Source organism: Schistocerca serialis, chromosome 7, assembly GCF_023864345.2.
Source record: "Schistocerca serialis cubense isolate TAMUIC-IGC-003099 chromosome 7, iqSchSeri2.2, whole genome shotgun sequence".
Taxonomy (NCBI): Eukaryota; Metazoa; Arthropoda; class Insecta; order Orthoptera; family Acrididae; genus Schistocerca; species Schistocerca serialis.
In genome coordinates, this window is record NC_064644.1 from 126,973,720 (window position 1) to 126,986,074 (window position 12,355).

Below are 12,355 nucleotides of genomic sequence, written 5' to 3' on the forward strand. Positions count from 1 at the left end.
CCTCATTTGCGACAATATAATTGAACCATTCTTCTTTGTTGAGGAGTTGCTAACAGGAATGGCGTACCTACATATGTCGGAGATGTTTTGCTTTTCCCCAGGTTGAAGGCCTGCAACTTAATCTTTGGTTTCAGTGATATGGTGCCCCACCTCACTGGTCGCTGGATGTCCGGAAAACTGTTTCCAACGGATCTGGGTGAGAACTGAATACAGACTGCACATTCTTCGCCTCACAACAGGAACCCAGATGGAAGTGTTTTGATTTGATATGTATTTCTTTAACTTAATTTGACATACAACTTACTTTTGAAGAGGAAATAAATTCATTTTATGTTGGGAGCAAATTGAACGTAGGGCATTTCGATGTAGGCACCCTGTGTACAAGAGGTGAAGATAGTAGGTCAGATATGTTACAAAAAAATGGCTCTGAGCACTATGGGACTTAACTTCTAAGGTCATCAGTCCCCTAGAACTTAGAACTACATAAACCTAACTAACCTAAGGACATCACACACATCCATGCTCGAGGCAAGATTCGAACCTGCGACCGTAGCTGTCACGCGGTTCCAAACTGACGCACTTAGAACCGCACGGCCACACCGGCGGGCAGATATGTTACATTAGTTAAAGCTAGCGGGCTACAGAAACTGAAATTCCTCAGAAATTTTGTAATTAGATGGGAGTTCAGACAAAAGATTAGAAGGCGTATGACAGTTTTTATGTCGGCACTCAAGTGTCCTAACAATAAGAGTTCGGTTGTAGAAGCCTCTGGTAGCAAGTGACCTTTGTTGTAGATACTCTTTTTTTCTTGCGTCAAGTTGTAGCACATCTCAGATCTGAAGAAGCAAGGTTTTTTGGTACAACAGTGACGATGGAGAGAGGAGACGAAAAGCTACCAGTTTCCCGTCAGCAGTTATGATAACACAGTAACACGTTCAGCTATAAGCACCACTGCTATTCGTATTGCACCTTCATATTATACTCTATTGGAGACCAAAGGAGACTAAATGGAGGATGTTCGGGTAATGTAACTTCCAACCCAATAAATCAAGAGACAACAGAGCTGTGAAACTGCGAAGGTCACAGGCGTTTCCACACAGCTCCACATAGCGGCCGTGAGCGCTATTGCCAGCCATATAACCGGTTGCCTTCATCCTCGAAATTCGTGGAATTGTTCCGTTGACCCTTATTACAACAACGTTCTCTGCGGCGCCAACTTCTTCGACTCTGCGAATATCGGAGACATGAAGTGTATCTCCAGACTGCAGATAAATAAATATGCTCTGCTGACGGTGTCACTGTAGCTAGCAGCACCTCACATAAAGCGATATACTATACAGCATTGGCCGTTACTGATCATGCACTTTATACCTATAACATCGAATGTGAGATTGATTTATAGACTGTAATAGAAAACAAATGGCTACATTCTGAAGTGCCTTATAATTGATTTGTATTAAATTTCGTTCTGTTCTTGTATTTGTTACGAAAAAGACTGAAGTGAGAACCTGAAAAGCGCACTGAAACTTCAAAAGGTAGGAACTGACGGCAGTGGAAGTGGACGTCAGTTAGTAGTGGGAAGCAGTAACGTTACGCAAAGTGGAAAGAGCAGTGAATGTATGGCCACTCCATAGATGAAATGCGAGCACGTTAAGATTCGTCTTGGTCTTTTTGAAAAGTAAACTGATAAAAGTCGTTGAAACTCATTATTTAATGATAGCCCTTCTGTGAGTGGTGTAAGAAGTTATGGAACACGTCCCTTCTGTGGCACGGTATCCAGAAACAAGACAATAACTCCATAGCGTCGGAAGACTCTGTAAAACCACATTGCAATGTTTCGATTAGTTAACAGCTCGTCACGTGCGCCAGAAAATGAAGTGTGGGGAACTCAAAACTTTACAGCGAGTCGACTACACAACTCGTATAAAATGAAGGTTTAAGTTTAACGGTTGGTCGATGTCATGATCATCACATAGTAAGCGCTAGCTAAGTTCGGTCCAAATGAGTCTTTGGCAGTAAATGTCATCCAGAAAGCCTGCATTCGCATATTAGCGAACGTTTTGAAAGCTCTGGAATACGTACACTGCGCGCCCTGGGGTTATGTTGAAATGTGGCCCTTTTCTGTGGTTTGAAAACTGTGTAAGAAACAACAGTATCACACAATGGTAACGAAAACTTAAATTAAAAGGGTTAATTGGCATGCTGAGTAATGCTGCTTACTGCTATGAATTACATATCATTTCTCCGAAAACGGCTTGCTACTACTACTCTGGTTCCATATTCAGGATGTATTTGGAGGAATACTAAATATTTTAGGAGGCAGCAGTATAAACTAATTCAAGTAAGACAAACCATATAACAAGTGTCCAGTGTTTATTGGTTGCTGAGATACAGCTGTTTGAATCTAGCCCAACCAAATACTCACAGAGGGTGATAGCCGAAAGAATACGAATAAGTTCAAAGTTGATTTTCGCAAATTGCACCTCCGACTTCAATGCGCATTCGAATTCTTTTGGCAACATCACTTGTAGCTTTTCCGAGGTTGTCTTGACGTTCTCTTATGAGGGCAGAACTATTCGTAATCCGAACGATCAATTCGTCACTTGTGTTTAATTGTTATTTGTAAAGTTCGCTTTTCGACTACGCCCATATGCAAAAAATAATGTGTTCTACTTCAGCTACAGTCTGCTCGTTTGCACATTCATATGAAATATGACTCCTAGGCACAAAATCAGTCTCACACAGTTTAGAGAACCCAAGTCAACACTGTTTAAACCGATACTTTTTGATCAGGGAACTGTCTACCGTGTCACAATGATCCGGCGTTTCAACAAGTAGGAGGGTCGTGTAATAAATAGTGCAAAACTTTTTTTCTCGGTCAACTTCGGTATAAAAATTTGTGAAATTTGTTGCGGGACATCGTGGAATATTGCTGCTTCAGCCCCTGTTGTTGCCGGCAGGTGGCGGCGCGATGCATTAGAAGCCATCAAAACGGTGTCTGTAGCGGGCGTGCGCTTCAAACAGAGTTGTCATCGAGTTTCTTTCGGCGAAATTTCAGAGCGTCGCAGATGTTTATAGGCGCTTTCAGAATCTCTACAGAGACCTGGCAGTGAACAAAAGCACGATAAGTCGTTTGGCGAGGCGTTTGTCCGTCTGTCATCGTTGCAACACGTTGGCGCAAACCTGTCCGATTTCACACGTGCCGACCTGCCACTCACAGGTGTGGCTCCTGCTACGCTGGAACGGCGGACACTCCCGTTCGAGGTGTTCGTCGTCACAAAAATGCAAACGATCTTCACCTTCTCCGTCACGTAACTCTGCGCACCCGAAAGGAGCTGACAAAGCTTCATTAGACTGCTCTTCCTCATCAACCCTACAGCTCGGGTCTCGCACCTTCCGACTTCCAACAGTTTGGCCCAATGAAGAGAGCACTCCGCGGGAAGCAGTACGTAGATAATCCGGAGGTTATCGATGTAGCAAGACGTTGGCTCCGGCTCGACCAGTATATTGGTACCATGTGGGCATGCAGGCCCTCCAGTAAGGTGGCTTAAGGCTGTCGCATTGAACAGAATTATGTTAAAAAATAGGGTTTTGTTGCCAAAAGAGGGGTTAATACACTACTGGCCATTAAAATTGCTACACCAGGAAGAAATGCAGATGATAAACGGGTATTCATTGGCAAATATACTAGTACTGACATGTTATTACATTTTCACGCAGTTTGGGTGCATAGATCCTTAGAAATCAGTACCCAGAACAACCACCTCTGGTCGTAACAACGGCCTTGATACGCCTGGGCATTGAGTCAATCTGAGCTTGGATGGCGTGTACAGGTACAGCTGCCCATGCAGCTTCAACTCGATACCACAGTTCATCAAGAGTAGTGACTGGCGTATTGTGACGAGCCAGTTGCTCTGCCATCGTTGACCAGACGTTTTCAGTTGGTGAGAGATCAGGAGAATGTGCTGGCCAGGGCAGCAGTCGAACATTTTCTGTATCCAGAAAGGCCCGCACAGGATCTGCAACATGCGGTCGTGCATTATCCTGCTGAAATGTAGAATTTCGCAGGGATCGAATGAAGGGTAGTGCCACGGGTCGTAACACATCTTAAATGTAACGTGCACTGTTCAAAGTGCTGTCAATGCGAAAAAGAGGTGACCGAGACGTGTAACCAATGGCACCCCATACCATCACGCCGGGTAATACGCCAGTATGGCGATGACGAATAGGCGCTTCCAATGAGCGTTCACCGCGATGTCGCCACACACGGATGCGACCATCATGATGCTGTAAACGGAACCTGGATTCATCCGCAAAAATGACGTTCGTGCACACAGGTTCGTCGTTGTGTACACCATCGCAGGCGCTCCTGTCTGTGATGCAGCGGCAAGGGTAACCGCAGCCTTGGTCTTCGAGCTGATAGTCCATGCTGCTGCGAACATTGTCGAACTGTTCGTGCAGATGGTTGTTGTCTGGCAAACATCCTCGTCTGTTAACTCAGGGATCGAGACGTGGCTGCACGATCCGTTACAGCCATGCGGATAAGATGCCTGTCATCTCGACTGCTAGTGATACGAGGCCGTTGGGATCCAGCACGGCATTCCGTATTACCCTCCTGAACCCACCGATTCCATATTCTGCTAACAGTCATTGGATCTCGAACAACGACCTTTATCAAAGTCGGAAACGTGATGGTACGCATTTCTCCTCCTTACACGAGGCATCACAACAACGTTTCACCAGGCAACGCCGGTCAACTGCTGTTTGTGTATGAGAAATCGGTTGGAAGCTTTCCTCATGTCAGCATGTTGTAGGTATCGCCACCGGCGCCAACGTTGCGTGAATGCTCTGAAAAGCTAATCATTTGCATATCACTGCATCTTCTTCCTGTCGATTAAATTTCGCGTCTGTAGCACGTCATCTTCGTGGTGTAGCAATTTTAATGGACAGTAGTGTATATGGTATACTGCAATCCTGAATAAAACCAACCCAGAAAAAAATGTGTTGTATTACTTATTGAATCCTCCTCGTATAACAGTAACCTTGGCGTCGCTTCGGTGCCGCCCTAAAGGTCTACGCTGTGTGGTACTGCAATATTTCTCTGTCGTATCTCAACGCTAACTTGCAAACACGCCAGCATCATTGGACAGGAAAAGTACAAAGCGGGCGGCAGCAGTGCAGTATTGCAGTCCACAAACGTTGCTGGGCCAACGCGCCCTCGGAAAGTCTGCCTTAGACTGCGTTCGCTACACCCACGCATTCCGACAATGGCGAAGCAACTTAGCGTGAACGCAGAGGCTCCTCGAAAAATTCAACGTGTCCTTCTCTGCGTCTGCAGCCCGTAATGCTGGCTTTGCCTTCTCACGGGTCGGCTTCCAAAAATCCCACGGCACGGGCGCCGTGTCGTAACTCGCGAGTCCCTATCGAGGCCTTCTGTGGATTCGCTGTACAACAAGACATCGCTGACAATGAAATCTACATCTACATCTGTATGGATACTCTGCAAATCACATTTAAGTGCCTGGCAGAGGGTTCATCGAACCACCTTCACAATTCTCTATTATTCCAATCTCTTATAGCGCGCGGAAAGAACGAACACCTATATCTTTCCGTGCGAGCTCTGATTTCCCTGATTTTATCGTGGTGATCGTTTCTCCCTATGTAGGTCGGTGTCAACAAAATATTTTCGCATTCGGAGGAGAAAGTTGGTGATTGGAATTTCGTGAGAAGATTCCGTCGCAACGACAGTGTGTTTATGCTGACCAGTAAACCCTGCAGGTGTTCCCTTCTTCAAGTTCATTAAACACTGTTCTTATTTTGACGGCTTCAGATGCATCTATTTCCGTTCTAATATAAATCGTCTGCTGGTCTAAAATTAAACAAGTCCTCCGGCTAGAGTGTGCTAATGACAAAGGCATTGTTCCTTGTTACTTTTTCCTTAAGTTTGACAATATCCTTGGGCACTTGACACTTATGAACCTTTTTACATTTCTTGAGCTTGCAAACATGTCTGTCACACAACAAAAATGAATGGCCAGAGACCAAAAATTTCTGATTTATCTTATCATTCTTCACCTGTAGTTGTCAAACAAATACAATTACATACCATCAGCTTATTCTTATTCTGGGCAGCGCAGTTATCAGACCACGCAATAGCTTACGCTTACTCATAAATGTAAGACTGCTAAGTGCTTTAAAGAGGCATAAAACAATTTTACTACCTCCTCGCCCACTCATACCCCTGTGCCACCAAAATTTGAGCCCTCTGTTGTTGTCACCAACATTGACAGACAGACCGTAGCAGGAAACCTGACTCTGGGTTAGAGAAGCTAAAGATAGAACTTGTTCAAGATCTGTCAAACACATACATTGGTCACTAGTAAGGAATTGACATTATTGCATCTTGTCTCATTACTTCTCTTCTTTTCTCGATTTTTCTGTGTTGTATTTCTAAAGTCGTTTTTGCTATTATATTACCAGATTGTGCTAACATCTCTTCTGATAGTAATTCAAATTTGGATCAAATATCAGTGGGTGGTGCATTGAATTAAATGTTTGGAAAAATTTTACGAAGGTTCGATAATAAAACTTATTCGTAGTTTTGGAGGCTGGACGTCTATCTTTAAAAGCGCCGTAGGACCTACTGATACTGACATTTTCGCTAGATATTCTTTGTAACTTTATAATCACCCGTATTAACTCTCGTCTATTGGGAAAATTTAGCATGATCGAAAACAAGCTACACATCTGCTGCTCTGAACTTACCCTTTTGGGGTTTATTACACCCATTTTCTGTGATCATTACTTCCACTCTTTTCATTGGAATGAGAGTTCCGATTCTGCGTTTGGCCGCTGCATAAATATGCATGAAAGTGTTACTACAGAACTGTAAAACGTCAGCCTTTCCTTCTGGAAACAAATAACAAACGATTGCTTCGTCTCTGCTGTCGTTTAAGTCATCATACTGACTGCGACACCTTCTTTCTACAGGAGCAATGACAGTGACACCCATCAGAAAAGAGATTTGCTTTACATTGCCTCTGAAGTCGTGAGGACGCAAACGCATTTTTAGCTTCACCGAAACAAATTAATATATAGATTCTGTCATCATACGGACTGAGAAATGAATTCTTAATTCATTCCTCCGCTAGAATTCCATTAAATTGTCAAGCATTAGGTAATAACGTCGAATATTAGAAATAAATATTTTTACATACCTCTTCTTTAGGCTCCTTACACCAGCATGTTTTTATGATTCACATTAGATTTAGCTGCACTTCTTCAACGATTTCTTTCGCCATGAATTGATTCTCCGCCTTTCATACAAAACTCACAGTGGTGACACTGTCGTAGATAACACTCAACAATGAAGTGTAAACGCTTCGTGGCACTTGACCCGATTTAGCTTCAGCAGTGGACTGGCAAGTACATCTCATGATATCTGCTGTGCTTCATATGCGTGGCAATTAGCCCACTTTTGAGGCTAATAGTGATGGCTCTTAGATCTCTGTTAGTTGGAGATTTTCTCCACTCATGGACTGGGTGTTGTGTTGTCCTGATCATCATCATTTCATTCCCATCGACACGCAAGTCGCCGAAGTGGTGTCAAATCGAAAGACTTGCACCCGGGAACGGTCCACCCGACGGGAAGCCCTAGTCACGCGACATTTATTTATTTATTTAGGTCTCTGTTTTTTCCGATTTACTCATTCCTTTTTAATTTTGGCACTTACCCTTTATTGCTGTCCATTCTTCTGTCTGCTCCACTTCTGAACTCTGTAGTCATAACTACAACAGATCACGTCCTACGCTGCTTTACAGATCCCCCGACCTCCATATGCTGTGATGAGGTGTGGATTTTGTGGTCCACTCTTGGTTTCACCGTCCGTCAACCACTTTCCATAGATGCTCACAACAGTAGTACACGAGCAGCCGACTGACTTCGCCGTTTTCGAGATGCTAATTCACCAAGCCACAACAATGTACCTTCTGTCAAGGCCACTTATGTCAGTGGATTTTACAATTTGTGGTCCGTACCATCGCTAGAATGATTGCCCATTCGTCTCTGCTCCGATTACAGACCATCCTTACTCCGTCACGTGTACACAACGCCACCAGGTGGTATTCAGTCTTGCATTGGACAATAGAAACAACATTTTGGCTCATCAGAGTATCTCAGAAGCGATCCACACACATACTATACTAGGGTGACCAAACGTCCCGGAAAACCGGGATTGTCCCGGTTTTCATCCCTGTGTTCCGGTGTCCCGAAAATTTGTTTCGGGGCGCTCAAAAGTCCCGGAATTCAGTTTTTAAATACATTTCGTGAAACTTTCTCAAATTTTTGGGATTTCGCTATATTAAAGGAAATACAACACAAGAAATTAATATATTTTAGCTTATTTGTCTAAAACCTCCATTGTCCCATACTGGTAATATCAGTATCAGTATTGATACACTCAGGCAATATTTACTTTGAGCGGTACTTTGGCCAACAAGTAGTAAGTTGCATTATTGTAACAGAGCTATGAAACCGCCCGATTGTCGCGCCACTTACCCTCACACTCATTGTCAGAACAGTGTAGTAGCTGATGTTTTGTCAGACAAACTGCAATAGTTTTTTCTCATATTAGTGGTATTATTGCTGCAGTACTGTGAAACGCAATGCCGAAACGTGTCTGCAAGTTCAGTGACTGTTATTCCAACGAATGGAATTTCATTAAGAAAGGTCATTTTGATTACGAAGCAGAGTGTTCCGTATGTAACTGTTTTATTAGTATAAGTCATGGTGGACGTTCCGACATAGTTGATCACATCAGGTCAAAGAAACACATTAACAGGTACAGTGCACCGAGCTGCAGTAAAACTCTACAAAATTATTTTGTGAAACATCAGTCAAGTGAAGAGACGAAAGTTCGAGCAGCGGAGCTTACACTAGCCTACCACACGGTAAAACATCACCAAACTTATAGATCTAGTGATTGTCATAATAAGCTTAACAGCATTATGTTTGATGATTCTTCCATTGCAAAAAAGTTTAGTTCAGCAAGAACTAAAGTGTCAGCCTTAGTGAAAGGAGTTATTGCTCCCCAGAGTGTAAAGGAAAGCCTTGAATACATCAAAAAGTCTTCTTTCTACGGGATATCCACTGATGCCAGCAATCATAAGGCCACTAAAATACTTCCGTTTGTTGTTCAGTTTTTCGATATTAATCAGGGAATTCAGACCAAACTTTTGAAGGTGAGTTCCCTGCCTAATGAAACATCTGATGAAATTTCAAGATTTTGTATCAATACTATCGAAATGTTTGATCTTGAGAAAAATAAATGTGTGGCATTTTGTGGAAACAACACCAACACAAACTTTGGTGGTTTAAAAAGACAAGGCAAATGCAACGTATTTACCAAATTAAAGGCAACATTGCATGAAAACATTGAAGGCATAGGGTGCCCTGCACATGTTTTACACAATAGCGTGCAGACATCTGCTGACAGTTTAAGCTGTGATGTTGGAACTATCGTCCTGAAGGTATACTCACACTTTCACATATATACTGTTTGAACAGAGAGGCTTAAGGAGTTCTGTGATTATGTGGGAACTGAATATATGAATGTAATGTGTCACTCGAAAACTCGCTGGTTATCACTGTTTCCAGCAGTTGAAAGAGTAATCCGCCTGTTTGAACCGTTAAAAGATTTTTTCCTAAATGAAGACAAAGCACCCAAAATATTGGGTCAGTTTTTCAGTAACCCTTTAAGTGAAGCCTACTTATGGTTCATTCACAGTCAGCTTAGCACTTCGCAGCATGGGATAAAGGAAATTGAGGGAAGCACGAGAAGTGTAATAGAGGTAAATGGCCGGCCGGGGTGGCCGAGCGGTTCTAGGCGCTACAGTCTGGAACCGCGCGACCGCTACGGTCGCAGGTTCGAATCCTGCCTCGGGCATGGATGTGTGTGATGTCCTTAGGTTCGTTAGTTTTAAGTAGTTCTGAGTTCTAGGGGACTGATGACCTCAGAAGTTAAGTCCTATAGTGCTCAGAGCCATTTGAATCAATAGAGGTAAATGATGTTTTGAAAAATACTCTGGAAACTGTTACTAAGAGGAGAGAACAGCAGTTCATTTCTTTTAATGTTAAATCTGTCCTTAAAAGAACAGAAGTATCAGAAGCAGCGGAAAGGAGTTTTAGAGAAGAAGTTAACAAGTTTTATGACACTTGTGTAGAATATCTCAGCAAGCGGAGCGCCTCATATTTACACTCATCGCCGGTGTTTGATTGGATGTTACTGAAGAGAGTGCCAAAATGGGAAAGTGTTGAAGAGACAGTTTCTTATTTGAAGAGTAAAGAGATTGAAATCGATGATTCCATTCTCTTTGATCAGTTCGGCATACTGACAAATTTTGTTGAAAAAAGTCTTCACAAGTGGAATGATGAAAAAAAAACACCATTGGAATGTCATGAGAAGTGGGTGAGTGTTTTTAAAAGCTGTGACTGTCTTCAGCATTACTCTGAGTTTGTAATAATTGCAAGGTATTTTATTTGCAATCCCAGCCCATAATGCCAATGTGAAAAGAATATTTTCGTTCATGAATATCCATTGGACTGATGGAAAGAAACAGAATGGAGGTGGACTCTCTTGAAACAATCCTGCAGATCCTGTACAACTACAAAATGGATTGTGCCGAGTTTTATCACTGTGTCTCAAAGAACAAAGACATGATCAAGAAGGCTGGAGGCAGTGAAAAATACCCTTTTATCCAAGGACAATCAATTCCATCTACAAGTGCTCAGTAATATTAAAGCTCATGTTAATATTAATTGATTAAAAGTCGAATGGCTGTAAAATTTTGTAAAATCGTAATACATTTCTTTATTACTGTATACGTTTATTAAATGTCATTAATTATACAGATAATCTAGATTATATCAATCTTTTGTATCCTCTTATTAGTTATAATAATCGGGTTAACAAAATGTATCAACAAAACACTAATATTTAAAATTAAGAAACCTGGGTACATGTGAAATGAGGTGTCCATTGGCACCCGGGTGAATGTGTCCCAGTTTTCACCGAAAATAATTTGGTCACCCTATATTATACACACATTATTTTACGACGTAACACTACATTCACTGTGAGCTGGCATCAGTGGCTGGTTTCTGCGGTTACCGCTTTATAAGAATCACCCTATAAATTAATAATGTCTGCCGATACAGAAGGGGAATGGTGCCTTACTATCATTAGGAGACACACGCGTTATGCATCCATTATTGATTCCCTGCGCCACGTGACAATGGAAGTCGTTTTTACTAGTTCTCTTCCTCCCACCTATGTGTGCTGTGTTTGATGGGCGATCGTGTAACTAGACATAGCCGACCTGTGCTTATTTCATGGACAGGCCGGCTTACAAATGTATGAGTTGTAATGTTAGTAAAAGTAAGGAAGATGATGTAAACTAGTGCCTACACAAAGCCTTTTCCTCTCGAAAGACACCAAGGCAGATTTTAAAATTTAATTTCGCACACGAAGAAAGGATAACTATCAAAATCATTCTAGCCTTCATCTGCACACATCGTGATGAGGTTTGGCTGTTACAGTACTCTTGCACAACATTTTGCTCATCGGAAACAGTTCACCAAGTAATGTGCAGAATTGGACTGTAAAAGCCCTTTGCACGTGTGAGGTTCGAAAACGGGAATGTCCAACTCAATTGCTGCCGATATGTATCAATGACCTCGGCTTCTACCGTTCGCTGCCCACCTCTGCGTTCGTCTGGCTCTGAACTGCTGAAGCAAAATGCGTCACAGTCCACTGAGCAGCAGCGTTATACGTGCCACTGATTTCCCCCGACTGGCGTAGCGCGGGTTTCGAGTCAACGAGGCGAGACTCCTTCGATTACGGTCACGTGGTCCAGCCTCTGTTTCACAGCCTACGCCTGTCAGAACATAAACACCGCTAGTTGTCAGAACGGGTTTTCCACTCTGCAGCGTAGCGTACGCTGTTTTCAAATTTCCTGACAGATTAAAACTGTATGCCGAACCGGAACTCGAACCCGGAACATTGTCCTTCGTGGGCGATATACTTACTGACTGAGCTGTCCAGGCACGACTCATAACCCATCTTCAACTTTGTAACCACGGTAATGAAAGGGGCATTTGATAAAAGGGCACCGATCGTAGGAAACCTTTCACATGACGAGAGAACAAAATTTTGCGAGGGTTCAAATAGTGCTATTCAAAGCTACAAATTTCACAACACACAACATCAATATTTAATATACGAAATAGACGCGGACTTTGTCGTGCACATCTTCACAGAGTTAAAGTTTAAACCTTTTCATACTGATATGGTCTCGC